This window comes from Canis lupus, chromosome 6 (assembly GCF_003254725.2).
Source record: "Canis lupus dingo isolate Sandy chromosome 6, ASM325472v2, whole genome shotgun sequence".
Taxonomy (NCBI): Eukaryota; Metazoa; Chordata; class Mammalia; order Carnivora; family Canidae; genus Canis; species Canis lupus.
The window spans coordinates 60280437-60306490 of NC_064248.1; the positions used below are offsets into that span (position 1 = coordinate 60280437).

At 39.2% G+C, this 26054-nt stretch overlaps 2 long non-coding RNA genes across 2 annotated transcripts in view; one reads left to right on the forward strand and one right to left on the reverse strand.

Annotated features, from left to right (window-relative positions):
• Nucleotides 1-1043: 1043 nt before the first annotated feature.
• LOC112640931 (uncharacterized) overlaps nucleotides 1044-26054 on the forward strand; it is an 84333-nt gene continuing 59322 nt past the window's right edge. Inside the window, exon 1 of the long non-coding RNA XR_003124356.3 lies at nucleotides 1044-1484. This is a non-coding gene — a long non-coding RNA (uncharacterized LOC112640931). The remainder of the gene's footprint in view (nucleotides 1485-26054) is intronic.
• On the reverse strand, nucleotides 19549-22296 carry LOC112640932 (uncharacterized). The gene is made up of 2 exons (XR_003124358.3): nucleotides 21368-22296; nucleotides 19549-20425 (listed from the first exon to the last, which is right to left on the reverse strand). It is a non-coding gene; the product is annotated as an uncharacterized LOC112640932 (long non-coding RNA).

A 26054-nucleotide genomic window follows, 5' to 3' on the forward strand; every position in this document is an offset into this window, starting at 1 on the left:
GCAACCATTGGCCATGCTGATATTTTTAGGTCTGTTTTATAGGGGAGTGGATGTATGTGTGTGCGCGTGCGCGCGCGCGCGCGCGTGTGTGTGTGTGTGTGTGTGTATGTGTGGTATGTTACCCACAATACTAAGAGAACTCAATTCTTGAGATTGGTGATTACATCTCATTTCTCCAGGGTTAACAAAGGAAGAAAGTCCTCAAAACACATCATTTATAACATTAGGTAGCTTATGCCCTACCTGATGAAAGACAAATTGAAAAACATTTGAAATATTGTTTGCAGGCATCAATTTTGGGTGATATCTAGTAGAGCTACATGTAACCTTATTATACTATTATCCAAAGAAAAGATGGCTATAGAAAGGAAGAATAAAATACTAAGCAAATAGCTTGTTCTTTACCCAAGTTCACCCTGGAAGATGTCTCTTTTCTGGTTCAACTTTTTATTTTAATCTTCTAATTTAGTTTGTGTTTATTTAATTATTTATCCATTTCAGAAAGAAATTTACCAGTAAAATGACTAATTTTTAAAAAGAAACCAAATATATTTCAGAGGCTCTGCCAATGTGTAATGTCTTCTAACGCTGGCCAAAAATAGCAGTAGACTAATTTTGAAATAACTGTTTTCTCTGTAGAATTCTCAATGTTATTCTCATTTGCCCTCCTTTCTTGAATCCCCCACCTCCAAACTCCCACCCCGGAAAAAAAAGAAAAACAGATTACAGTAAATTTTGGCAAGGAGTTCTATTTGCATCATTTTCTTAGAAGTCACGTGCTTTGGATTTCCTCTTGTTTATGATATATTAAAATGCCTTCCAGATGTTTTTAATTATGAAAAAAAAAGTTTTCAAGAAAGCAGAGTAATCCAAATAAAGTTTCCTCTTTTTTTTTAATGGCCAATAAATTAGTATATTCCAGCTTATCAAACTGCCCCATAATTCTGAGGGTGACCTCTTTAAAGAAGGTCAGGCATTGAGTGAGACAACTACATTTGGGCAGAGGCAGGGTTTTACCAAGAACACTTTTAGTTCCTGTTTCCAATTGAGCCTGCTCCCTGCCTGGGGCCTAGCCTGATGTACAAGCCCATTGGCTGGGATTGCTTAAATGTCCCACACAAATATAAACACCTCTACAGTGTTGGGAAGATGAAAGGAATAGCTTATTGATATTGTATATGCTAACGTTTGGATGTGGGACAGGAAAGACAGCACTGAACTGCTGGTATGCAGTGCTGAAGCTGGGCTGCATGAAGAGGTTTTCATTTACTGATGTTGGATGTGTGCCCAGACTGCCATAGTAGAATTCAGGGAGAGACATAGAAAGGAGGAGAACCACAGAATGGTTTTCGTGAACATCCACGTGGGGCAGAAGAATAAATACATATGAAGACTATGTTTCCAGAAATGAAAGGACTGGCCACTGGGGAACAATTGGGAGCCCCCTCAAGTCCCACCCTGGTCCTCTTCATTTGTACTTGAAGGTAACTGTTCATCCTAATTTTGATTCAGAGCATGAGTAAGACTATAATTCGGCTGAAAGAGAAAGACAGGGCAGGGCAGGAAGAAACCTTAGCTCGCTTTGCCTGTTGTTGTTTTAAGCTTAGCAAGGAGAATAAATGTGTTTTTCTTTTACTAATGTTACCAAAAGAGAAAGAGCTTTGTGGATTATAGACTTGGTAGCTTTTTAAAATGTATCTGCTGAACATCTGTCATGTGGGACAGACCAGGAACCTTAAAGGAAGTAGAGATTTTTGTGACTCACAATGTGAATTTAAATTTAAATGGGATGTTCATTGGCCTCACTTAATGGCGCATTTTCTGATAATTAACTCTCTCATTGGTCTAACCCCACCTCATCTCTCTGTTTATAACTTTAAGCATATTTGCCAAAAAAGACTAAGTGTGTTAATGATGATAGTTTGGGAGAGATAGCTCATCACAATAGGTGTCTGCCAAGAAGTGGTGCTTGAGAAAATTTTAAATAAAGAAAATAAGACAGTGTGACACATACAAGCTAGTCATTCAGTCCTTATTTACTGCATTCCAACAACATACAGAAAAGAAATGGAATCCTGTAGAAGGGAGAAATTCAAAGAAGTTTCACTAGATAAGAGTGGATGGGGCAGCAGAGGAAAGTTATGGGATATTCTAGAGGCTTCCAGGTCAGAGCATAAGGAGATTGGAATTTACAGGAAGTGATAGGTGTCTTGAGGAGAGAAAAGGAAGTTCACCAATGCTTGCTACAGGCGTTCAGAACTTGGGATTTTGCAACCATGCAGAAAATAAATACCAGATGGGGCCAAAATATTATTTGTTTCTTCAGTCAAGATGTACGCAATGGTGATGGGCAGGAGATAGCAGCACAAATGAAAATAGCAGGGGTATCTATTAATAGCAGTGTCATTAAAGAAAGCATCACTAGTGGCCATTCATGATGGCCACTTGATGCAATTTGAATTAAGAAATTGGAAGAATCTTTGAGAAAGAGTTACATCTGAGAGGAGGACAGGTCAACAAATGAATCATGTGAAATAGGGCAAGTTAGCAAACTCCCATCCTTTCCGAAATGATGAGACTTTTGAAGTTACCAATAGCATCAACCTAGTGAACAGAGGTCAAGAACCATAGATCGAGAGGTCCAACAGCTCAGTTTAGTAGACATTTATCTCTGACTTCCCACGTGTTAGAATTCTGAGTACTCTTGAAGAAACAAAGACTGACACTGGAGCAAGAATTTCCTTGGCTGCTCTAGCCAGAAAATGCACCTGCCGATGTGGCTTCAGCCAAAGGACATCTCCCTTAGACTTCAGAAGCCCACTGTAATCATTCAAGCTTTCATCTTTAGGGGGACAGGGAGTAGGGCAGTCTTTGTCCCTAGCTCTTTGTCTTGCCAAATCAGAGCTGTAATCCATGGAGAGAGAGATGTCCCAGGCAGGTCACTGTCACATCCAAACAGTATTGCTGACATTCTCCCGACAGACAGCCCTTGCCCTAAGAGCATATCGTTTTGCAGCCCCAAGTTACCTCCTTCTTCTCCTCTTCCGTCCTCCCCACCTTGCTCTCTCCATCCTAGATATACTGGCTCTCTTGCCACTCACACTACACATGTTCCTACCTCAGGTTGTTCTCTTCGTGATTCCTTTTACCTGCATATTATCACCCTAGATATCTGCATGGCTTTCACTCTTACTTCTGCAGGTACTTGCTAAAATGTGACTTTATCAAAGTGGCTTCCCTGACCACCTTCTGCAGACTAGATCCGCTTACCCACGACTACCTCCATCCCCTTTATCCTGCTTGATTTGTCTTCAGATTATTTGTCACCAGCAGATAAACTATATAATTTGGGGGTTATTTCTTGCCTTCCACCACTCACATGAGAACTCCATGAAAGCAGGGCCTTTGTCTCTTTTATTTCTTACTAGTTTCCCAAACCTACAACAGTGGCTGGCTCATAGTAGGTGTTGAATAAATATTTGTTGAACATAGGAATTTATATCCAAAGGAAAGCACAAAATGCACTCAGACACAGACAAAAGATAGAGTGATTCTCGTTGAAAGTTCGTGAAGGTCTTAGGAAATACGATTGATGTGTATCTACTTTGTGCCCAGGTCAGTAGTGGTAGTGGAGGGAACGAGAGAAACAGAATGAGATTCTTATCCAACAGCATTCTTCAAAGGCTATACTATGTCAAATCATAACGATATCTGAGAATAATTATTAGAACTAAAAAGGCTTTGGAAACTAAATCATTATGAGAGATAACTTAAGGAAATTATAATTTTCTCAGCCTAAAGAAAAGAAAACAAAGCATGGAGGAGATAGGAGTAAGGGTCAGAGGATGGACAATATAGCTGCCTTTAAATATTCCAGAGATATCCTCTGAAATAATGAGTAGATTTATTTTCTTTTGTTAGGACAGAAAGTTTTAGGAAGATCTGGTAATTTTTTTCTAAAATTCTAATCATTAGAGTGGTCCCAAAGCAGAATTAACTCCATCACTGTGTTAAATCAGAAATAATCTGAGAAGACCATTTTAAGCAAGACTACTGTTTTAGGTAAGACATTATACCTGATGACTCGTCATTGAGTATCTTCCAAACTTGGTTTTTGCGCATGTGCACACACACATGCACATACTTGTTGGGTTTTAACTACAAATCTCCTAGCTAGTTTCTGAAATAGAGGACATCCAGTTGAAATTGAAGTCAGATAAACAATGAATAGTATTTTCTTATTATAAGTAGGTCTTATGCAATATTTAGAGGAAACTTTTATCAATAATTCCTTTGTTGTTCATCTGAAATTCAAATTTAACTGGACATCCTGTATTTTATCTGGCAGCTTTGTGCTTTAGGGAACAACATAACAAAACAAAGGTGTGTGAGTCTTCAGAATTCAGAATTTCCGTGATTAATGTGATAAAAATAAACACAGGGGGATGGCATACTGTAATTTATTCAAATATCTATGGATATTATAATTTTGGGGCAGATCTGAGGGGATTGATCTTACAGCCATACCACCAGATGAAGGGTTTATTGTTTTCTCTTTATCTTTTCACTTAAAAAAAATTTTTTTTACAGTTTTTGAGAATTCTAAAATGTGTTTGTTTTAATGTTGATTTTGGGAGGTGGGGCACCATACTGTCTGGAGAATTTTACAGGGGACTCTGTCCTAAATGATTCATAGTATATTGTGCCGAGTCTTTGGCTTTCTTAGTATTTTCTTATCAAATCTAACTTCCAATTCAGTTATTTGGGGCCTATTCTTTAGTATTAAATATTAGTATTAATGCTGAAAAATAATGAGATTCACTTTTAATAGACCATAATTTAAAAATGATAATTTAATTAGATTAAAATAAACCACAAGATAGTTACCAAACAACTTACTAAAATTTTAATCCAGATCAATAGAAGTATGGTTCAAATGATACTAACAGAAGAAGAATATTTCTGTCTAACAGCTGAAGAGATGCTGTTGTAAGGGCTAAAAGCACAGAACTTTGGAATTATAAAATTCTTGACAATTTATTAAATTATCAATTCATTTTTAATCTATTTCAAGTTTTATGCAAAAAGTGAGGAGTTGTAAATATTTTCAGTTGTTCTATTTCTAAAAACCTCCTTTCAGCATTCACGTGAAATGCAACGGCCTTGTTACAAAATGGGTTCTGACCTCAGAAGGCTTAGGCTTACTTTGGAAGGGTAATATGAACAGAAGTGAAACGATTACTAGAAAATGGATTCAGTGTGCTATCAAGTTCTAAAACCAAAAATTTAAAGAATAGAGAAATCATGGGATGGAGTCATTGGGAAAGCTTCTCAGAGAAATGGGGGCTTAATGTGTGCCATGTCGGGTGGGTTGGGAATGCATACCTGGAGAGTAGAGTGGATATAAGGCCAAGGAAGAGGCAGTGTGCATAAAATTTTGGACAAACAACATCAAACAAGAATGAGGATAGGAGAAGCCAGTGGTGACACACAGAACGCAAGGAAAAAGTAGAAATACTTCTGTTTGGAAATCATGGCACATGATCATGAACAGGAAACAGTCATATTGATCAGGACCGCCAAGGCCGCACCACGGAATTCAAGCTCACTGTCACAGGCTTCATAGAGCCATCGTACATGCCTGTCCAATAAATGGGCATCGTGAGAGTGGCAGTGCTGGTGGTATTCCTTGTGAAGTCAGCTCAACAAAACCGACTCAAACCTCTGTCCTATCCAACCAAAACTCAGAGGACAGCAACTGACATTATCATTCTTTGAGTATTTCTCCAAGAAAAGTCTTTTTTGTTGTTGTTTTTAACATATTTTCAAGCTTGTAGGGTTACTTCTATTCAGAATGAAGACCTACGGACTTCTCTTGGTGGATACAAATAAATACTTAGGTGCCTGAGAATTTCAAGTGGGTTAGTGGCTCGGTGACCAGAAGTGAGAGAATAGTTTGATCCTGACTCGTCGCCACAGGCAGATCCCCCACTGACAGCCACAGGGGTTTGGCCTATGTCCGGGCTTTCAGATCAGACACCAAGATTACTTTCTGAGCATTAATCTCTTTGAGACCAAGCACACTGTTCAAAGAGATGTCACTTCCGAGCCATTATCCCCCATCGAAAGAGGAAGGCATTTTTGTGAGATATATTTTTTTTGCCAGCTCGTCCATCAGAGAATATTTATTTGTTCATTAATTTCTTTTATGAACATTGTACAAGTTACACAGTACAGTACCTTCTGATCATTTATTGCCCAGATTTATGCTCCGTGACTTGATGGAAAGAAAGTGCAGCCCCAGCATGGAGCTCCCTCATTCCCTGTGTAAGCAGTTGTGCCGCGATTTACAGGGTAAAGACATTCTTTTTAGACACTGTAATTAGCACTTGTCTTATTTATACATCTCGTTTAACATTGTGTCCCCTTTAAAAATATTTTTATTTAAAACGACATGCAAGGAAATAGCTCAGCATGCATTAGGGGAAAAAAAGAAGAAGAAACAACAAACCACTGATAAATCCATCTGTTAAAAACCACGGTACACAAATTAGAAGAGTAAGTTAACATTATATGTCTTAATCCCCTAGTACCATTGTTCGTGCTTACTGTTTCTTACAGAATATTCAAAAGATATTTTTCCAGTAGACCAACTCCTTTGAGTTCACACCCTGGAAATGCTTTGCTTGTTCTAAATAGGTCCATTATGCCCTCAAGCACCCACATATTTACTAACGTCCAGCTTTAGTAAAACTAGCTATATGGTTTTCCTCCTCTACTATTTATTTTGTCTTCTCCGACTCTCCCTTCAAACAATTCTTAGTTACCCAAAGATGTATTAAATTCCTCACCACCGAAGTTTGTCCACTAAATGCAAACTGTGATTCTGCCTCTAGCAGAGCAAGACGCAGTAACTCAACAGTTCTGAGATTTCTTTCTTAATTCTTAAATGTTTCCCTTCCTCCATCCCTTGTGAGATAGGTGAGAAAAGCAATTGCCCCCACTGCTTAATGCATCACAACTCCGAAACTCACTCCATCCTTGTAATTCTGAATCCCAGCCCAGCTGGCGGTTCCTGGATTTCAGACTCTGAATATGAGTTCAGCACTTTTAAATCAATCACTCTGAACAGTATTTCTGTCAAATGGAAACCTTTTCTTCTTTGGCAGAAAAGCTTTCCTGATTTTGACTGCAGCCCTAGAGAACTGAACAGTCTCATAAATGAAACCAGGATGTAGGAGAAAAATTAAACTAGATATAATTTTCTAACATCGTCGTTGGAAGAGTCCTGTTCCATTTACTGTTCAGGAAGACGAAGGCACCTCTGTACCCTGTAAGATTTTTCATACAGTTTCCCCGTTCCAGGTTAATGGCTTGTTGCAGTTTGACTAGCAAGGGGTTACTTGGGTTAGGTAGTAGTAGCAGGAGGAATGAAACACTCCTTAGATTCTATTCCTGTAACTTAAAATTCTCCCTCCAGTTATTAAAATGTTTTTAGAACTAAGTTACATCATAAGTTTGGCTATTTATTGCTCTTAGCGGATTATATCCTCCTCTGAAAGTCCTAATGTTGGTGGGATGGATCGGACAGTACCGAGGCCTCTTGGCTGAGCCAGATGTGACAGTGACACAGCAGCTTCAGAAATCGTGCTTCTTCCGTTTTGCTAGGACAAGTTTAAATCTGGGGCCTTGAACATAAAGAAATAATGTCAAAGCCCTGAAAATGGTATAAGACACCAACTCTTTGGGGGCTTTAAATAATAATAATTCAAAAAAAATTTTATAGTTTTTACTATTCACAGAGTCAACTATTCCTGACTCTTTACATGGACCTCCTGCAGAGAACCACATGTGATCTATTGTACCCAAACATCGAGGTAACAGAAACTAATGCTTCCTATATTCTCAGCTTTCAACTATGCTCTTTCTTTCAGGCATACATGGGTCTCCCATCACATAAAATAATCTAAAATATATACAGAAATATAGACTGTAAGATTTATGGAGAAAAGTCCATGGAGAGATGCTGATTTACTCTGCCAGATTGCACTGGAGGATTTTTTACAAATGCCATTTCCTGCCGCTTTTCATACGATGACTGTTTCTTATATCTTGATATCTCCACAATGCCCCAAGTATTTCATATAATCCCTTAGATACCTTGAAATGATTTTATCTTTAGAGAGCCACTGATTTGTGGACATTCAACGTGAGATTTTTGAGTTCCAAGATACGCACTGGTAATTATAGGTAAATGTGAACAGTGAGGAAGAAAGGTTTCAACATATATGAATATAACTAGCAAATTTATGGAAATACTATTGCAATAAGTACATTCATTCACTCAACGTTTATCCAACACATATTTATTGAGTGTTTACTATTATTGAGTGCCAGGCCCTATGTTAGCTATTGTAATTCACGAGTAAGAGAAACAGACATGGTCCTTGACTTCATGAATTCTGAACATTGCCTTCATTGAAACAGGAGCACCAAACTCTTGAATTCTTTAGAGAGACATTGCAGGACTCCATTGCTATAGAATTCTAGAAGTCTAATTTAAGTGTGCAGCAATAATCAAAGAGCACTAAGGAAAGGCCATATAAGAGGTGTGTTTCATATGGATGGCTAAGAAAATCATAGAGCATTTGAGCTAAAAAGGACCTTGAAGATCTTATATCCCAGCCTCCTTATTGGAAGAATGAATTTCTTGTTTATGTTAACATAGCGGTTGATGGCTGACTTGAGTCTATAATACACATCTCTTGACATCCAGGAAAGTACCTAACCAATCAGTGCTCTTTGAATATCTGTATGATAAATTCAAATTCAAGCATATTCATTGCACAGGAAACTGTCTTGGGTTGAATCGTGTCCTCCATCCCGCAAAATTCATATGTTGAAGTCCAGTATATTGTAATGTGATCTTATTGGGCAACAGAGTCATTTCAGATGTCATTAGCTAAATTATGGTGAAGTCCTATTGGCATAGGGTGGACCAGTCCTCAAATATGGCTGGCATCCTTGTCAAAAGGAGAAATTTGGACACTGACGTGTTCACCAGGAAAATACCATGTAAAAACTGATATTCCACTGTCACAAACCAAGGAACTACCAGGAAGCTAGGAGAGAGGCTTGGAACAGATCTTCTCTGGTGCCTTCGTGCCTTTGGAGAGCGCAAGGACCTGCAGACACCTTGATCTCAGGCTTCTAGCCTCCAGCATGGTGAGACAATAAATTTCGATTATTCAAGTCATATACTTTCTAGCATTTCCTTACAATAATCCTAGGAAACCAAAATAGAAGCCAATTGTATTGTAGGCTTGTTCAGTTTGCTTTTCATTCATCAAACATGTATTTATTGAGCACCTACTATGTGCCAAGCACTGCACAAACAAGTGGAGATACAAAGATGAATGAGACCAAATCCCTCTCCTCAAAAAATACACAAATATACGAAAGCATTAAATAATGATGTTGGGTTCCTCCCACCCCGATCTGGGATCCACTTCCATCTGTGTGGTTCTTTCCCAATAAATATGATGTATTCCCCTAATCAACACTGGAAGACTAGATTCCACTTCTATCTTGGGTCTAGCCTCTTCCCTGGAAATATGTGAAGCTTGCCTCCCAGACATAGTAACCCTCTCCAATCAGTGAGTCATGGGCTGGGGGTGGGATTCGGGCCAGTGACAATCCCTTAGCATGCTATTAAGCCAAGCATCTTAAATCCACCCACCAGAGGAGCGCACGGAGGCCAGCACTGAGTCCCTGTCATGTTTATCAGAGCCATAAAGTGAGTATTTAAAATTTTAAAGTTTTCAAATGAAATATACAAAAGTTGATTATTTAGCAGTTTATCAACATTGCTCCCCGCTCCCATCCTCTGTGGCAAAGGGAACAGACAATAAAATTGTTCAAAAGAGGCTTCAAAGCTACTTTCTGCCATTTTACTGCAACTTTAAAGAGGTCTAAAAACAAGTCTCCCAGAAGACCCCTGGCCGGCTTTGCTGTCTGCACCCCTGAGAGCTTGTTTGCATTCCTACAGCTGATGCTGTTGGAGTCTGTCCCTGTCCCTTCCCACCGGGACAGCGCTCACTTGCGCCTTCCAGGGCTGTGCCTGTGACAACCAGAAGCCACAGCAAACTGCGGGAACTCTGGCCCACAGAACCCACAGTGAGACAAATCATGACTTCAGTTGTCCCTACTTCATCATGACCCATTGCCTTTCTCCATCTCCCAGGGACCGTCCCAGCAACCACTGCCACAACAGCGCTCTCATGCAAACAGTAAGAATGGAACTAAAGGAATACACAATCAGGCAAAGGTTATGATCACCATTCAGTCGTTTCTCTTTATGAGGATGGAAGGATTCCCACATACACACGACAGAAAATGAAAGGAGAGGACCATGCTTCTCCCGAGTCGTGAGAAACATCTATATACTATTTGTGTTTCTAGAAATCCCGCCAGGATAGCATGCATGATGAACTTTTAAGTGAACTTATGAGGGTCTAATTATCCATGGATTTTAGTGCAGTTACTATTTTTTACTTGAAGCCAATTCTGTTTAAATCTTACCTTTTTATCTAGAAAAATAAAAAAAATATAGGCTCATAACATCCAGGGTATTCCTTTTAAATCATGGAGGGTAAGCCAAAAGGTCTAGTACGTAGGCGATCTCTTTAAGCCTTGTTGGCCCTTTTGTGTTCTTGTTTTATTGTCTCTTTTCAGCTGCAAGAGAGCACAATGGGCAACCAAAATGTATCCCCCTGTGGATTTATATTGAACTTCCTGAAATTAAGCCTCACCCACGGTGGGTACCATATTCTCATTTGCCACTCTGTGTAAGACAATGGGAGCATGTAAATTGCACCTAAAGAGTGGGTGACCCAAAGTGAAATACAGAGAAAAATCCAAGTTCCAGCACATGGTTATGAGATGACAGAGAGAGGGGAAAAAGTTAAGTAACATATTATTATTATTATTATTATTAGAGTTAGGTACTCAGTGACTCAGTCATTTATTTCTTCAAAAATCTTTATTGGGCACTTAGTATGTGCTGGGTACTGGGCTAACATCTAGGGATATGATGTTGCACAAAAGGAGATGTGCTTACTATCCTCACGGAGCTTACGGTCTGATGAGAGGAAGGCCTCCATCAAATAATGATAGAAATTAATTACTTAAAAGTGCAAGTTTAAGTGCTGTGAACAGTAATTATATAGTGTTACGTGGGTATAAAATGAGCCAGTTTTACCTAGTCTGGGGTGGAGGTCAGGGTAAGGGGGGCTCAGAGGAGCCTTGCCTGAAAAAAGAATCAGTGAACGAAGACTTAGAGAAACTGTAGGAATCAATTAAACAGCCAAAGTTGGAGGTGGGGATTGGAATGGGGCAGAGAACATTCCAGGCAGAGTACGGAAAGAGGTCACGCATCCTTTGTGGAAGGAAGAAGGGCACATTTCAGGACCTTGCAGACCCGTGTACCTGAACACCTGGCGGGAAAGGTGTGAAATGAGGCTGGAGTGTAGTAGGAGGCAGCCAGTCCATGCAGGGCTTGGCAGACCTGTTGGCAGGGCTTTGGAAGTGATCCAAAGAGCAATGGAGAGCTATTGAAAGGCTTCAAGGAGGGAGAGTAACATGAGGAGAAAACCATCGCCTGCTAGGATTAGCTGCAACTCACAAAAACTTCATGCTACCCCCTGACTCCACTCCCAGCCCAGAGCCACATCTCCTGGAAACTCAGCATCATCGCAGTCCTAAAGGCTCAAATGATTTGATTTTCTTGCACATTCATTGAACAGTTTCATATTCCCCAACAAAGGGGGCAATGAACTATATTATTCAAGATGCAGCAATTTGGACTGCACACCTAGCAAGATTAGCAACTAATAGTAGATTTAGAAGACAGAATATTCCATTTGGAGTATCTCAGCAGAGCCACATGCTAGGAGAGCAAGTAAAACTTGTTGAAAATGTTTCTGTATCACCTTTAATTTCCTTCAGTCTCTACAACGGTACATATTCCAGACTATCGAAGATTATCAAAAGTGATAGTAATGTAATGTAAGTTGTTTACCTTCAGAAATAATGAGCTGATTCATAATAACAGAGCAATAACCACACTTCCACGTTACTGGCCAAGAAAACCTGGCTATTACCCAAATTTGGGGAAATCACACCACAAACACATGTTAATTTTGGCTGCCCCTCCTTACTTAACTAAATGTTTATTTCAAATTATCTGAGCTCCCTGCATTCATTTTCATCCCCTCTTCAATACGCTGTGGATGGAGGACTCTTTTCGAAACTTGAATTTGCTTGTGCCATTTTGCCAACTGCAATGCTGGTTTCCCCCATTTTCGGAGGGCTGATGGCCAAATGACAGCAAGGCCATGAGGAGGCCCCTTGTGCAGCCTCACCTATGTCTTTAATTTCATCCGGCCCTGGGCTCCCCACCACTTTCAGTGCCTGGCACTCCATGGGTGGGGAAACAGTACTGTGAACGAGATCCAGCCTCTGTCCTCAAGACGCATGTGGTCTGGTGAGAGATGTTACATTACATGGATTCCATTACCGTTGTGTAAATGGGCAACTTTTGACACAGTAAATGTAGGATGCCAACAGAGCACAAATGACCAACACTTAATCTAGGCTCATCGAATCTGGGGATTTTTTTCTGGGTTCAGTGTCCTCTACTATGTGGCTCCAAGGATGAAGACCACACAAATTAAAATTTAATTATATGTGTTCTGATACAGGCCACTCTTTTTTTGTCTTTTTCTATGCTAATCTTGTTTCCCAAATTACACTGTAAACGCCTTGAAGGCAAAGACTGTTACTTACACTAATACATCCTGAGCATTTTCCGTATAGTACTGACCACATGGTATGTGTTTCTAAATATATGTTGACCAATTAATAGGACAGTAAATTCTTGCCTCAGAGTGTGAAAGGCAAGGGAAGAGTGCTAAAAGAGCTGGATATACCAAATAGACGAGGAATGAAACACAGTGGCCCCGTGGAAAAGGCTGGTACAAAGACAAAGCTTTATTGGTACTTTTAATTTTTTTCAGTTTAACAGTGATAATGATATAACGACTCTATGATTTAATTGGCAGGTAGGAGCCAGGAAAAGACCTCACTAACTCACACTAATGAGAGGTAGGCCCATTGCAGTCCAACGGAGGTTGCTCTTAGTAATTGATTTTCTATTTTTAAAATATGTGCTTAGCTCACTCGGGCCAACATACACACCAGTTGACTGCAACACAAAATACACTTTGTTCTTTCATTTTGTCAAGTGTGGTTGCATTTTAATTATTTATGATAATGCTTAATAGTATATTAGTAAGTGTCTTGTAGTGTGGCATGTAAAAATAATGAAGTCTCAGTAATATGAGAACATGATAGAGCTCTCAGCTATTAAATCTTTGCTGAGAAGTGAAGTGAAACTGCGGGGTTCTTTGTGAGAATTGGGGTTTGCAGATTAGGGAAGTGAAAATTAGCAAAGTTTTTCTGAATTACATTTATGAAGTATATATGGTGGTATTTTAAAATGCATTGAATATGACTAAAATGTTTGAATACGACGAACATGTTGAGATACATGGTTCTTTTATGTAGGCCGCTTAGGAGATATTAAAACTTAAAAAAAAAAATAGGCCTCAGCCGGTATTTTACTTGATGGTATGCTTTTTATATACTTTATTTTTATTTCTGACTCCCACAAAACACATTCTATCTCCAGATTATTAAGAATAATTTGAGCATGTGAAGGTTTTTTAAATTTCAAATTAATCTTTCTTATGGTTATGGATGGAATTATAATCATTTCCTGGGGAAAAATAAGATTAATGTTTTAAAAGTTATATAAGACTTCATATTTTTGCTATTGGTATATTTTACATAGTTTTTTTACATAAATATTCTGTTACATCCAACTTTCCAATTCTAAATTCCAGAAATAAATTTTACAAGATTCAGTTGAATAAATGTCTGCCAGAAGACTCCACCAAATTCTACCTCCAAACACCATCCCCCCTGGAAAAAAAAAAAAAAAAAAAAAAGGCCCTTTTTTTCTGCAGCAGGATCTTTGTTCTTTCCCACCATTTTCGAAGTGTTTGCCCAGTTCCTTTGTCTTGGTAATTGAAAATGTTTCCCAATCCTTTCTGGCCTTCTCTGCAGACCATTTCTTCTCTTTTTTGAATAGCTCCTTCTTCATTTCCTGGCCATTTTGTCCTCATCCCTGTGTTCTCTCATAGCTCATCCCTCATTCTCTTAAAACCCTTGTTGGCACCATGTTCCTGTTCTAATTGGTTCTATTCCCTCACCCACTAATTTTATGAGTTCTCTTTCTCTCCCCACATTCATTGAGGACTAAAATAAGAGTTTTGTCCCATTACTAAAAGATTGAGAATATCTGTATTTTGAGGTTGTACATTTTAAGTGACTGATTTTTATGGCACAGTTTGTATTATGACTTTCAGCTAATTGTTGAGAGAATAAGAATTGAATGCTCATAAGAACACTTATGGAAAGCTTAATCATATTATAAAATAAAAATTCAAAGATAAAGCGGTCTTATCTCTAATTTAAAGATTGATAACAAAGGCAACCTTGCAAATAAATATACAAATTATTAGTCCAGATGAATATTTTGGCAGTATAGCTCATGTTTATTTCTGTGTTTTGTTTATAAAATGAAGAAAATATGTAAAAATATATATGTAGGCACTCATAGGGTTTAAAATTTGTATTTGTTTTATGCAAATAATTGATAGCTTCTCTGAAAACTTGGTTATAAGACTAATGATACCTCTCATGAATAGGGAAAAAGATATGCAAAAGAACATGTGTGTCTAAAGAACATGGCTAATACACACAACTTAGAAAATATAACATAGTAGGCTTCCCAAGAGGAGGTCCTGGGGCCTCAGGTCAATAGGAAGCTCATGTAGGTAGAGAACACAAGGTGAACTATACTTTGGAGAATGCTTCAAGAGGCTTGAAGATGATTGTAGTATCTCCATCATCATATCAGCAGCTGAAGGAAAATAATTTGTTCTTAGGGCAAGACACTGGCCAGAGTAGGGGCCCTCCAGGTGGCTCAGTCTGTTAAGCTTTTGCCCTCGGCTGAGGTCCTGATCCTGAAGTCCCAGGATAGAGCCCTAAGTCAGGCTCCTTACTCAGCAGGGAGTGTATTACTCCCTCTGCCCCTCCCCACTTGTGTTCTCTCTCTTGCTTGCTCTCTCTCTCTCTCTCTCTCAAATAAATAAAATCTTAAAAAATAAAAAAAGAAAGAAAAAGAAAAAAGACACTGGCCAGAGTAAAGTGGAGCAGAATCAGATTCAGGGCTAGGGTTTCTCAGAATAGTAATTTCCAAGACAAGTGGGCAGAAACTAAGACACAACCAAACAAACTTCAGTCAGGGAACTTTGGGTACGTGAGAAAAGACATTCACTGAGGAGTTCAATGGTCATTGTAGGAATACTGGGCCCTTGAACTAATGAGTAGTGTGCAAAACATAAGAGCACAGTAGTTAGGGCTGAGGTGATCAGATGCCACTGCACTAGGCTTGAGAGGAAAAAAAATATATTGATGGCTTTGGAAACTATGGTGAGTGTCACCCCTCAGGAGAAGTAATTAAGAAACACAGCTGGGTAAGACACAATCAGAGGCTGACAAGCAGTGATTTCTAAAGTAAAATATCTATGGCTATATATGTATCCATTTAAGTACACAAATAAATATGCATTTATGATAAGTATGCACATATACCAACACAACACAGCTACTTACCATCTTGGATCAGAGAAATTTGTGCTATAAAGAGTCTAGGCTGATGTGTAGAAATACCACCCCTTTATATACTCCAAATGTATCCAGACACCTATGAAATTTGACATGTTCCACATTCTAGTGCTTTCCAGTTTCTAAGCATATTAGGTACATACTAAAGAACAAAGAAAAGAAATGGTTTTTTGAGAACTTCCATTTCTAGGCAGTGACAAATCAGATAGCTTAAAAACTCTCCCAGCAATAAAACATCTAGAAATTTTAGCAAAACAAATATATAACATACATCCTTTTAAATGCATAGGCCAGATCACAAGAATGTCAGCAAAAATCCCATGGTCCAAAAGCAGATAGAAAATTGATTGACAAGCAGTGTAGTGAGCTGGAGCTGATACTTCAGTGCTAGGAGGAAGAAGGTTACCAGGGAGCTGATACTTCAGTGCTAGGAGGAAGAAGGTTACCAGATTCAGAAACCAAGGAATAAGAAGCAAGATGTAAAAGCCATAGTGAGAGAGAGAGTAATACTTGAGACTCTATTTATAAATCTGAAACCAGACAGCCCACCTATACAGAAAACTAAGGATGCTTTTCTGTATAAACATAAGCTATAAGTGAGAGGGGGTAGGAAATTACATACTTGAGAATTTATAATCTTGTTTCCATTAGGCAGGTATGCTCTCAAATTTATACTAACAGTGTGAACCCCCTCAAACCAAGAAATTTACATCTCATGGGCCCAAGCTGGGATGACGTATACAATCACACACAAAATGATGAAGGGGTAGACTTTCACCAGGCTTAATATGATTGTCACAGATAAATCTTTATTTAAAACCAACTCTCACAACTTAGAATTTACAAAACACACTAGAAAACAATTCACCATGGACAAGAGTGATCACGCACAAGAATCAGAGAATTATGTATATATACACTCTATTCTCACTCAAGAAGTTTAAATACTATAAAATAATTATGTTTAAAATAACTAAATACTTTAAAAGCAGTGAGAACAAGATACAGGAATAGGATACTATAAAAAAGACCAGTCAGCTATTGAAACAGTAGAAATAGAACATATAAAAATGCTAAATATAGTCCCTAAAAATATAAACCTAATGATCTATTTAAACACAAGATTAGATCTAGCTAAAGAGAGAATTGGGAAACGGAAGATAGATCTCTGGAAAACATTCTTATGATGTTGTGGAGAAAGGTAAAAAGAAGGATACAATGGAAGAGAGTCTAAGAGACATAAAGGGTCAAACAAAAAAGTCAAACATATATTCTGAAGGAGTCCAGAAGAAGAGAACAAGGAGAATGGAGAAAAAACAATATTGAAATGATAATTGAGAAATTGTTCCAAATTTATATGAATGTGAATTATCAGATTCAGGCAGTACAAGCAATCTCAAACATGATAAATACAATTGAATCTGCACCTAGACACATCATACTAAAACTTTAGAATGAAATTTTTTTAAAGATTTTATTTATTTATTAGAGAGAGAGAGAGAGAGAGAGCACAAGCAAAGGGAGAAGAAGAAGAAGACTCTACTGAACAAGGAGCCTGACATGGGCTCAGTGCTCAATCCAAGGACCCTGAGATCATGCTTGAACCAAAGGGAGACACTTAGTTGACTGAGCCACCCAGATGCTACAGAGCACCATATTTTTAAAAAGCTTCTCAGAGCATCGGAAGAAAAGAAAGAACATTTTTGAAAGAATAAAAATATACTGAAAGCAGAATTATCAATAGCAATACTAGCAATTAAAGAGAGTGTTGAATTCAAATAGTCATCAACTGAAACTATGCAGTTGTGATCACCCCGCAGAGATAGATGCATCTTCACCCAAAGTTCAGGTCAAATATCATACCTGATGATGCCACATGAACACCAATAAAGTATGAAAAGATTATGGATCCCAGAAGGAGGCTTTATGGAGAAAACAGATTCCCAGGCAATTCTGAAAAGAGCCTGAGAGAGTGTGGTATGGAGACTGTCTTATGATGGTTACCTGTTTAGGAGCTGAAGTGAGGATTTCCTTGCATAATCCAGGGTTTAAATGGCTTAAACTTTTTGCAGATGAGGACCACAGTACTATCGTTGTAGTAATCCATCATGGGATGCTATTCATTCTTTCCAGGTTAAAAAAAAAAAAAGACCAAATTGGGCTTTTAAATAGAAACACAGTGGAGATGATTGCTCTTATTTGAAATAAGTCTTATGTAATAGGTTTCAATCCTTAGAAGCCTTATTTTAATTTATAGTGGCCATATGGACTGTTTTAATAGGGGACAGGGAAGTGAAAATGTCCATCAGATCTTTTTTACCAAGCCAACTGTGAGTCCCAAAGAATTTCCTTTTAATTTATTTATTATTGAGGATGAGTATTTGTGCTCATTATAGGGTATTTTGGGGCATTGGGTAATATGGCTATGGGAAATTGAAGCAAGGCAATAGTTCCAATAGTTAAGATGTATCATATGTTCAACATTATGTTCAACAACTCCCCTAAGATTATAAGTGGTATCTCATTTGAACTTAGTGGAATCTCCAAGTATAACTGTAATTTGAGCCCCTGTATTGATTAAGGTCATGAAGTTTACCCACTGATAGAGCTCATTAGATGTTAAAGTTGATTCAGAACCTATGTTACAGAGGCACAAAAACCAATTAGTTTTGTCTTTTTGTAGTATAATTTCTTGTAGTAAATTTGGATTTCCAACTGGGTCGATAGATGGACTTTTTGTGTGTGTGTGTGTGTGTGTGTGTTCATTTTTTGTTTCCTTCACGTGTATTCGGGATTTTTTTTTTAAATTCAGGGTTTTTTTGTTTGTTTGTTTGCTTGCTTGTTTGTTTGTTTGTTTATTTGTTTGGTTTTGCAAACAGTGGATATACTTTGGGGAGGTCTTCTCCACCTTGATTATATTTATATTTCTTCCTTCTTTGAGTTTCATGTTAGTATCACCAGGGTTAGGGTCCTTCCCCATGGCAATAGTTGAATTAACGACTTGGCTGTGCCACACAGGTGTCGTAGTTGTTATCCTTATAATCCTATCAGGATCCTTTTTGGTGACAGAGGCATAGTCAGCAGCAGCAGCAAAGGCATTTTGTTGGGTCCCAGTGAGAAATCTGCTTGTAGGAGCATAGACATCAGCATGTCACATGGAGAGTGCTCTTCCTCCATGTGAGTGACCACTGAATGGGCCAGTATAGTGTCCTGGATATCTGTCTTTTTCCTGAGAGCTCTATAGGATGGGAACTAATGCTGCTTGAGAGTCAAAACCAACAGTTACATGGTTTTTGAGTTGTTCTCATTATACTAGCATTAGTCCTGGCTTATGCTAGAGTCAAGAAAAAAACAATCCAATCTGAGACTTACAGATAGGTCTGTATGCACACAGCTCAGGGTCCCTTTAAAGAGGGCCCCAATCCCACATGCCTGTCTTTAAATGCCAATCAGCAAAGCTTCCAATTTAGGTTTAGTAGGACTCAGCAAACACAGTGTGAAGAAGCACAGTTCAAGGCACAAACTTTCCAGGAGGCAGCAACACAACTAAAGGACATACTAGTCATCAGGCAGCAATGTCATTTAGCAAGTCAAAGTAAGAGAAGACGTCATTGCTCAGATTCCTTGCTCACTGTTCCAATTGTCATGGTCACTACTCAAAGACAGAATGGATCCACCCTCACCCAAAATATGGTTCAGATGTTGAAACTAATGATGCCACACTTACACCAAGAGGATGCGGAAAGGTTTATTACATACACAATGGAGCTTTTTGAGGAGAACAGGGCAGGTTCTCCAGCAGATCCAATATATGATGTGAGACCAGAGAGGGACAAATAGCTTGGGGTTTATGTTGGGGGTTGGAGCTGTATTGGGTTAAGAGTTCTCTCGTGTGGACCATGTTTGCATGGTTTGAACTACCTGTTGACTCTAAAAAAGCACCCAGGCTTTCTTATCAGTTTTCCCAGATAAGTGGCAGAAGGTGATGGGGAAGCAGTGAGAGTCAAAAAGGACCAGCAGTCAAACATCAAATGTGGAACCAGACTATTACATATATGATTAATTAACTATTATTCAAGAATGGGGATAAAATCAAATGTTCTTTTAAAAACTGAATTTATCATAAGTAGAATCTCAGTGAAGGAATGAGGACTGAAGAATATACTTCCAGTCAAAGAAACACAAAGCCAGAAGGAAAGTCTAAGATGTAAGATGAAATGGGGAGCAAAGTTATGGGTAATGTGACCTGGGAAAACCCACGATGAGGCCCAGTTCTCTCAGAGTCTGCTGAGAGACTCATCAGCTTACCTGGTTACATTCACAGAGCACCAAGTTGGTTACTGACAATGTGGCAACATGCAAGGTAAGGAATGTCCCAGACCTCCTGGAATCTACATTCTCATGGAGAAAAGAAGGCTGTGTGCACACAAACTGGCTGCCCCTGCTGTCCCTGCTGCTTCTGCAAATTCTTGTGGTCCAACTTCACATTCTGTTGTTCCTGTTCTTTGATTTGACAGCTGTTCACCTCAGGTGCAAGTACACGATTGCTCTTCTACTTCCGACAAAACAAAGGATATTGAGTCTTATGTGCACAGAGCTTCGGGCATTTACCCTAAATCAGAAAGGGGAGAGGGCACGTCAGTTACTGAAACAATACCCAAGTACCTTACACTGACACTTGAGACTCCTTATAACATCTTGGAGCTGCTTATACAGCCATAGATCAACAGTAACTTCCTAATAAAGCTTTTTTTTTCTAAGATTTTTATTTATTCATGAGAGACACACAGAGAGAGGCAGAGACACAGGCAGAAGGAGAAGCAGGCTCCCTGATGGGAGCCTGATGTGGGACTCGATCCCTGAGCCAAAGGCAGATGCTCAACCACTGAGCCACCCAGGTGTCCCCCTAATAAAGCTATTTAAAATGAAGTATCCCTTTCTTTGTTCTCCCAACCAACTTTTTCCTACCTCTTCTTTACCCTTTGTTCCAATCTGCTTCTATTATTGTTCACTGTATTCTTGGTGAGCCACCATATCATGATTCTAACGCATACGATTCCTGACTTTGGAAGATTTGTGCTTGATTGCTGGATTGCCTCTTTATCAGCTGTGTGATTTTAGGCAAGGTTACTTAATTTTCCCAAGCCTTAGAGTCTTAACCTGCATGATACTAATAGTACTTAATCAATCATATAGTGTACTAAGGATTAAAAGCGATACAGCCTACCATGTGTTTTGCTCAAAGCTTGGCACAAATGACAAAAGTAATGTCAGCAAATATCATCGACCTGTTTCCTCCACTGAAATGTAAGCTTTTGAAGGTGAGAGACTGAGTCACAATCTGCTCGATGGCTCAGCATCACCTAGCCCTGTGATATGCATAGTCATATATAGAGAGGACTCTCTTTCTCTCTCTGTTAATAAATTAACATTTATTCTCAAATTCATTAAGTACAAATTCATGTTTAATCCTACCATGAGATTCATGCTTCTCTCTGCTTCACATCCCTCTTTGTTTTAGCTCGATTTTTAAAATCTGCTTCTGTTTCTTTACCTTTTCGTCTTCTCAATCTCAACAGTCATCAAAGTCCCAAGAGATAGGCCAGAAGAATGATTTAAAAAAACAAAACAAAACAAAACAAAACAAAACAAAACAAAAACAACCTTTTTCATCAGGCAAAGCAGGCATGGAATCTAAATGGCATTCGATTGCGGACCTGCATTGGGACAGGGGCCTTGAGCATGGGCCGTGACCTCCGGGCCACAGCAGCAGGCCGGGCCCAGCTCCCGGCGCACAGCTAGCCAACTCCGCGTGGCCGCCCTGTGTGTGGTTGTCCCCCGGGGCTCTGGCAAGGGTAGCAGGAACTTCTGTCCCCTTGCTGATTTCTTGAGCATGACGCTCCCAACTCCATCACGGTGGTGGCTGCCATTAGCTGATGAAGCCAATGAAGCGGGCAGCACTCCCCGCTGCAACTGGCCTGCAAAGACGTGGGAAGGGGCCAAAAACTCAGAACAGAAAGCCGGGGCACTGGATTTTCTTCGGGCTGTGTTTTTTAGAAAGTGGAGTCCCCTCAACAAGTCCTTCTACACCGGCTTTGAGCAGGTGCTTCCCCAGCCACTCGAAGCACCCCCCTGCTGGGCCTCATTCCTTAACCTCCCTAAGTTAGTACAGTTAATGCTGTGGTTAATGGTTTCTGGAAAGACGATATCCATCAGCATCTGAGTATACACGTTTTGGCCTAAATATTGAGCAATCGTAGGTATGTGATGCAAAGCCTGGGTGTGCCCGCCTGGAGAACGTAGCTCGTTAGGATTAATCTTTTACAGAGTGACTAATGCGCAGGGAATGGGGCCCCTTCCTCTCCAACTCGGGGAGATTCCGTCCAAGTTTTCCAACAGGTCTCTTCAGAAGGCAGCTTGTCGCTCTTGAAGACTCGGCTCAAAGATACGGACGTAAAAACCTTGATATATGTATATATATATACTTTTTGACTTTTGTATACTCTAGCAGGTTCTTGCAAATCAAACAGCAGAACCGAAGCAGAAGACTGACTGCCGAATGCACGCCCAGTGGGGGGAGAAGTGTGTGGGAATCATCCAGCCTCCTTCAGGAGCTACAAGTGCAGCCTGCTAGAACTCTGTATTTCCTTCTGTTCTGATTCCCCAGCTCTGCCAGACTTTTGTTTGAAAAAAGCATCTTTATGAGGCAGTACATTTGTTATGTTGTATCTGAGAATACTTTTCTTTCACCTTGGTTCCTGCTTTTAACTTGAGTGAACTGACTTGCTCGCTTGAGCTGCCCTTACAGGAGAGACCAAAAGAACACAAGCCAGGTGACATGAGGCCCAAGACCCCAGGCCGACCTTATTAGGGAGATATATTTTTTTTTCCTGCCAAAATTAGCATAAGAGCATTAAGAGTTTTTGTACCAGTGCCGTAGTCAGCTAATAAAAGTCAAATCCTTTTCCAGGGAAATGTAATCGTTACTCCTTGTAGGGGGAAAAAAAAAAGGAAAAAAAGAAAAAAAAAAAAGGAGGGGGATTGCTGTTTTATCAATAAAAGCATACCGAGCTGAATACCTACACAAAGAAATTTTCAGTATAATTTATGGCATTTCATCACGTTGAACTGCATTCCAAGTAATTCACCCTGGCAGTTTTACTCTCGAAATGGAAATCTTTATATTTTTTCTTGCCTTGATCAAATGAAATGAGTTTGTGTTCAACTATAGTCCATGTACTTGATAATTTGTCTGACTGGGTAAGGTTATTAGCAATTTAAGAAATAAACCCATTTGGATTTTCAGAGAGAGTTTAAATAGAACTAGGAGATTGCTATGATGATCTCTTAAAAATTACAACACACAACAGTGAGATTTAAGTAACAAGATTTTCCATACACCAAGGAAATTCAAACTCAAATTCCCTCGATTAATTTCCAGGGATTAGGTGGTTGGTATTGAAGTCAATGAAAGATACGTTTTACAAAGCTGAGAGGTCATTCAGTTCAGAAAAGCAGACCAAACACACACGATCTTCAGTGTTTCTGTGGTTAAAATGCACTCAGATCAACTGGGTGAGAGATTTTGTTAGATTCTCCAGTCTGGTCAGAATGAAGTAGACGGAGGTGGTCACAGCTAGAGGATCCTGAAGGTCTTGACTGATAAAATGTGAAGCCTGTAAGGGAACCTGAAGATTATTTAGCACAACCCCATAGTTTTATAAAGGAGGAAAGTGAGGCTTGAAGAGATTAAGTGACACGACTAAGACCACTCCACTTGTCTGTATAGGTGCTCACTGTCTTGCCTTTCCTGTAGAGATCTTCTAACTCTCCCATCCTATTCTTTCAGGAATTAATGATTTTCTTGAATTTTATTTTGATTCCTTTTGCTTTTACATTTTGTAGTGAGACTGATAATTCTTAGATAAAATACCAATATACAAATTTTTCAAAATTGTTACTTTTTAACTTTCATATAGCTTCTTGTGACATTACAAAGAGATGCAGATGGCATTTTACATTTGGATTCCACTTTCTGATTCACAAAACACTTGAATATCTCAGACTTGCCAATAAGAGAAGCCACTTACTATTTAACCAAATAAGGTTGAGCAAGGCTAAATGACTTTGCCAAGGTCACACAGTCAGGCAATAAAGAAGTTAGAATTTGAACCCAATACTTTTTATTGTGCATACCACAAAAACTGTGGATGGATAACTAAGGTAAAGGGGGTAACTCATAAGGTTCTCATTGAGGAGGAGGAATTAAACCAGTATTCATTTGCTATCTTTCTGTAAGAGCTTCACTTGGTGGCTAAAAGCATGAGATTTAGACCCAAATAGAAATCCCATTTTTACCTTATACTAGTTTGGAGACATTAGTTAAGTGATTTCTTTAAGTCACAATTGTCTGTTTAAAGATGATAGTAATAGCCATAGGTTTTCTATGACTATTAAGTGGCTTTTTTAAAAAAAGATTTTATTTATTTATGAGAGACAGAGAGAGAGGCAGAGACACAGGCAGAGGGAGAAGCAGGCTCCGTGCAGGGAGCCCAATGTGGGACTCGATCCCAGGACTCCAGGATCACGCCCTGGGCTGAAGGCAGCACTAAACCGCTGAGCCATCCGGGCTGCTCAAGAGAGTTATGTTTCTATGAATTTCAGTTAACTCTGTTGGTAATTATCCTGTCTTTCAGAAAGTAAGCCCCTTTAGGGCAAAGATATGTGTTTTGTCTTTAATGCAGAGTATCAACAATGATAGAATATGTGGAGCTATGTAGATCCTCAGAACTTCATGTGTTTTTAGAAAAGATGTCCAATAAACAGTTGTTTTTATTGTAGTAGAGTTTAACATTGACTTTGAAAATAAAACCTACCCTGGGTTGACTGGCTGGTTGGCTTCCTATTTCTATATTTATTTAAGTATGAGATGAGAGGTGTGAATTTTCTATTCTGTCCTAAGGTCTCAATTCTCACATGCCTCTCATGTGGGAAGCATCTTGCTCTGCCATTGTTTCTCTGGTGTTTAAAATTATAGTATGTAAGTCTTGTAGCATGGTCTCTAGCTACTTGTGTGGCAAGCTAACCATATTATCTGATGCTGAACCAAAGAAACTGTCTAGTCCAGTGGTATAGGAAAATTGGCTACGTGGAACTTACTGATAAGCTATAGTATATGTACTGTACTTTTTGAAATTTAAGGGTTTTGATGATACACAATTTTTAATTTGCATGCTAGCTTTGGCTACCTCATGATATCCAGCTTGACCCAAAATGGATTTTTTGGGTTTTATGTTGCATTAATTTATTTGCAAATCAGATTGAATATAACACACAAATACATACACATGTATACGTGTAGACTTTGTATGACCAGTTGACTGAGGAAGAGAAAGCTTAACCCATCATGCAGATGCTTCTTCTGCATGATATTCAGGCACCACCCAAAAGTGAGCAGCTGCAATACAACACTGCCCTTTCTGGGACATCCTTGAAAGACAATGGTAATGGGAAATCCCACCAGTGGATGAAACTTCAAGCAAGACACCTAGATACACTGAATGGTAAATGGCAAAGGGTAGGAAGAGTGTATAGATCCATTGGCAGTGGCCAATGGCTTGGCTGCATGGTTAGAGATTTGGACGGAACATGAATGGAACATTGGCAACAAAGAAATTTGGAAAAGAGGTATGTGGATAGACCTCTCTGAATGAGAAAAAAAAAAAAAGTGAAGATATCTGTGTAACATTTCAATGATCACCAAAGGGTAACTTTAGCAGAGGAGAATTTTAGCAATCAAGTAGATAGAATGAGCCATCTGCTGGATTTCAATCAGCTTCTTTCCCCAGCACCCCATTATTGCCCAAAGGGTCATGAACTGTGTGGCCATGGTGGAAAGGATGGAAGTTTTACATGGGCTCAGCGATATAGACTTCTATTTACCAGTACCAACCTGGCGTCAGCTATTGCTGAATGCCCGCTATGCCAGCATCAAAGACCAACACGGAGTCCCCGACATGGCACCATTCTCTAGGGTGATCAAACCGGCTACCTGGTTGATTGCATTGGACTGATTTTGTCATGGGAGAGGCAATGCTTTATTCTTACTGGAATGTACACTTATCCTGAGTATGGATTTGCTTTCCCTGTACACAATGCTTCTTTCAAAACTACCATCCGTGGTATTTACCCACTGTCATGGTATTCCACACAACTGCTGGTTGGGAGGGTGAGGAAACTGC